This window comes from Coregonus lavaretus, assembly GCF_964263955.1.
Source record: "Coregonus lavaretus genome assembly, contig: HAP1_SCAFFOLD_2261, whole genome shotgun sequence".
Taxonomy (NCBI): Eukaryota; Metazoa; Chordata; class Actinopteri; order Salmoniformes; family Salmonidae; genus Coregonus; species Coregonus lavaretus.
Genome location: NW_028164848.1, coordinates 8,215 through 13,248, shown reverse-complemented (window position 1 = coordinate 13,248; position 5,034 = coordinate 8,215).

The window sequence follows — 5,034 nt, the reverse complement described above, 5'->3', positions numbered from 1 at the left end:
CTGATGGGAGACAGAGACAATATGTTACAAACCCCTCACCCCAACCTGATGGGAGACAACAGAGACAGCAGTTAAAGTAACTGTCCAGTGAAAATCTCACTTTTAATAGTTCATATTCAGTTAACTCATACCCAAGTAATGTTGTTGACTCATCCTATACTCATATGTGGCCAAAGCATACATTTGAGAAAGAAAAAAAAAATACTTTAAAAAACCCCACCTCAAACTTGTATCTCAAACAGTTTTAAAAATGCTTGCTATTTCCTCATAGAACATGACGTCATGTTGGCTCATTGGCTGAGCTGGCCAATCAGCCGTTACTTGTCATTCATATATTTAATGACCGGTATACGCCCATGTAACTAACAAGTGTTGACTTTCATGTATGATTCCTAAGAATCTGAATAGTTCCATGGCTGATATTACTGTACATTCCTTTTGTTGTTGTCAGTGACCTTTTTAATGTCGCACACTTCCTTCTCCTTCTGTATTCCCCCTCATAAACATCCTGTCCCACTTCCTTCTCCTTCTGTATTCCCCCTCATAAACATCCTGCCCCACTTCCTTCTCCTTCTGTATTCACCCTCATAAACATCCTGTCCCACTTCCTTCTCCTTCTGTATTCCCCCTCATAAACATCCTGTCCCACTTCCTTCTCCTTCTATATTACCCCTCATAAACATCCTGCCCCACTTCCTTCTCCTTCTGTATTACCCCTCATAAACATCCTGCCCCACTTCCTTCTCCTTCTGTATTCCCCCTCATAAACATCCTGTCCCACTTCCTTCTCCTTATGTATTCCCCCTCATAAACATCCTGCCCCACTTCCCTCTCCTTCTGTATTCACCCTCATAAACATCCTGTCCCACTTCCTTCTCCTTCTGTATTCACCCTCATAAACATCCTGTCCCACTTCCTTCTCCTTCTGTATTCCCCCTCATAAACATCCTGTCCCACTTCCTTCTCCTTCTGTATTCCCCCTCATAAACATCCTGCCCCACTTCCTTCTCCTTCTGTATTCCCCCTCATAAACATCCTGCCCCACTTCCTTCTCCTTCTGTATTCACCCTCATAAACATCCTGCCCCACTTCCTTCTCCTTCTATATTCACCCTCATAAACATCCTGCCCCACTTCCTTCTCCTTCTGTATTCACCCTCATAAACATCCTGCCCCACTTCCTCTCCTTCTATATTCACCCTCATAAACATCCTGCCCCACTTCCTTCTCCTTCTGTATTCAACCTCATAAACATCCTGCCCCACTTCCTTCTCCTTCTGTATTCACCCTCATAAACATCCTGCCCCACTTCCTTCTCCTTCTGTATTCCCCTCATAAACATCCTGCCCCACTTCCTTCTCCTTCTGTATTCCCCCTCATAAACATCCTGCCCCACTTCCTTCTCCTTCTGTATTCCCCCTCATAAACATCCTGTCCCACTTCCTTCTCCTTCTGTATTCCCCCTCATAAACATCCTGCCCCACTTCCTTCTCCTTCTGTATTCACCCTCATAAACATCCTGCCCCAATTCCTTCTCCTTCTGTATTCAACCTCATAAACATCCTGCCCCACTTCCTTCTCCTTCTGTATTCACCCTCATAAACATCCTGCCCCACTTCCTTCTCCTTCTGTATTCCCCCTCATAAACATCCTGCCCCACTTCCTTCTCCTTCTGTATTCCCCCTCATAAACATCCTGCCCCACTTCCTTCTCCTTCTGTATTCACCCTCATAAACGTCCTGCCCCACTTCCTTCTCCTTCTGTATTCCCCCTCATAAACATCCTGCCCCACTTCCTTCTCCTTCTGTATTCCCCCTCATAAACATCCTGCCCCACTTCCTTCTCCTTCTGTATTCACCCTCATAAACATCCTGTCCCACTTCCTTCTCCTTCTGTATTCACCCTCATAAACGTCCTGTCCCACTTCCTTCTCCTTCTGTATTCACCCTCATAAACGTCCTGTCCCACTTCCTTCTCCTTCTGTATTCACCCTCATAAACGTCCTGTCCCACTTCCTTCTCCTTCTGTATTCACCCTCATAAACATCCTGTCCCACTTCCTTCTCCTTCTGTATTCCCCCTCATAAACGTCCTGCCCCACTTCCTTCTCCTTCTGTATTCCCCCTCATAAACATCCTGCCCCACTTCCTTCTCCTTCTGTATTCACCCTCATAAACATCCTGCCCCACTTCCTTCTCCTTCTGTATTCACCCTCATAAACATCCTGCCCCACTTCCTTCTCCTTCTGTATTCACCCTCATAAACATCCTGCCCCACTTCCTTCTCCTTCTGTATTCCCCCTCATAAACATCCTGCCCCACTTCCTTCTCCTTCTGTATTCACCCTCATAAACGTCCTGCCCCACTTCCTTCTCCTTCTGTATTCACCCTCATAAACATCCTGCCCCACTTCCCTCTCCTTCTGTATTCACCCTCATAAACATCCTGCCCCACTTCCTTCTCCTTCTGTATTCCCCCTCATAAACATCCTGCCCCACTTCCTTCTCCTTCTGTATTCCCCCTCATAAACATCCTGTCCCACTTCCTTCTCCTTCTGTATTCACCCTCATAAACATCCTGCCCCACTTCCTTCTCCTTCTGTATTCACCCTCATAAACATCCTGCCCCACTTCCTTCTCCTTCTGTATTCCCCCTCATAAACATCCTGTCCCACTTCCTTCTCCTTCTGTATTCACCCTCATAAACATCCTGTCCCACTTCCTTCTCCTTCTGTATTCACCCTCATAAACATCCTGCCCCACTTCCTTCTCCTTCTGTATTCCCCCTCATAAACATCCTGTCCCACTTACTTCTCCTTTTGTATTCACCCTCATAAACATCCTGCCCCACTTCCTTCTCCTTCTGTATTCCCCCTCATAAACATCCTGTCCCACTTCCTTCTCCTTCTGTATTCACCCTCATAAACATCCTGCCCCACTTCCTTCTCCTTCTGTATTCCCCCTCATAAACATCCTGTCCCACTTCCTTCTCCTTCTGTATTCACCCTCATAAACATCCTGTCCCAATTCCTTCTCCTTCTGTATTCACCCTCATAAACATCCTGCCCCACTTCCTTCTCCTTCTATATTCCCCCTCATAAACATCCTGTCCCACTTCCTTCTCCTTCTGTATTCACCCTCATAAACATCCTGTCCCACTTCCTTCTCCTTCTGTATTCACCCTCATAAACATCCTGCCCCACTTCCTTCTCCTTCTGTATTCCCCCTCATAAACATCCTGTCCCACTTCCTTCTCCTTCTGTATTCACCCTCATAAACATCCTGCCCCACTTCCTTCTCCTTCTGTATTCACCCTCATAAACATCCTGTCCCACTTCCTTCTCCTTCTGTATTCACCCTCATAAACATCCTGCCCCACTTCCTTCTCCTTCTGTATTCCCCCTCATAAACATCCTGCCCCACTTCCTTCTCCTTCTGTATTCACCCTCATAAACATCCTGCCCCACTTCCTTCTCCTTCTATATTCACCCTCATAAACATCCTGTCCCACTTCCTTCTCCTTCTGTATTCCCCCTCATAAACGTCCTGCCCCACTTCCTTCTCCTTCTGTATTCCCCCTCATAAACATCCTGCCCCACTTCCTTCTCCTTCTGTATTCACCCTCATAAACATCCTGCCCCACTTCCTTCTCCTTCTGTATTCACCCTCATAAACATCCTGCCCCACTTCCTTCTCCTTCTGTATTCACCCTCATAAAAATCCTGCCCCACTTCCTTCTCCTTCTGTATTCCCCCTCATAAACATCCTGCCCCACTTCCTTCTCCTTCTGTATTCACCCTCATAAACGTCCTGCCCCACTTCCTTCTCCTTCTGTATTCACCCTCATAAACATCCTGCCCCACTTCCCTCTCCTTCTGTATTCACCCTCATAAACATCCTGCCCCACTTCCTTCTCCTTCTGTATTCCCCCTCATAAACATCCTGCCCCACTTCCTTCTCCTTCTGTATTCCCCCTCATAAACATCCTGTCCCACTTCCTTCTCCTTCTGTATTCACCCTCATAAACATCCTGCCCCACTTCCTTCTCCTTCTGTATTCACCCTCATAAACATCCTGCCCCACTTCCTTCTCCTTCTGTATTCCCCCTCATAAACATCCTGTCCCACTTCCTTCTCCTTCTGTATTCACCCTCATAAACATCCTGTCCCACTTCCTTCTCCTTCTGTATTCACCCTCATAAACATCCTGCCCCACTTCCTTCTCCTTCTGTATTCCCCCTCATAAACATCCTGTCCCACTTACTTCTCCTTTTGTATTCACCCTCATAAACATCCTGCCCCACTTCCTTCTCCTTCTGTATTCCCCCTCATAAACATCCTGTCCCACTTCCTTCTCCTTCTGTATTCACCAACATAAACATCCTGCCCCACTTCCTTCTCCTTCTGTATTCCCCCTCATAAACATCCTGTCCCACTTCCTTCTCCTTCTGTATTCACCCTCATAAACATCCTGTCCCAATTCCTTCTCCTTCTGTATTCACCCTCATAAACATCCTGCCCCACTTCCTTCTCCTTCTATATTCCCCCTCATAAACATCCTGTCCCACTTCCTTCTCCTTCTGTATTCACCCTCATAAACATCCTGTCCCACTTCCTTCTCCTTCTGTATTCACCCTCATAAACATCCTGCCCCACTTCCTTCTCCTTCTGTATTCCCCCTCATAAACATCCTGTCCCACTTCCTTCTCCTTCTGTATTCACCCTCATAAACATCCTGCCCCACTTCCTTCTCCTTCTGTATTCACCCTCATAAACATCCTGTCCCACTTCCTTCTCCTTCTGTATTCACCCTCATAAACATCCTGCCCCACTTCCTTCTCCTTCTGTATTCCCCCTCATAAACATCCTGCCCCACTTCCTTCTCCTTCTGTATTCACCCTCATAAACATCCTGCCCCACTTCCTTCTCCTTCTGTATTCCCCCTCATAAACATCCTGCCCCACTTCCTTCTCCTTCTGTATTCCCCCTCATAAACATCCTGCCCCACTTCCTTCTCCTTCTGTATTCACCCTCATAAA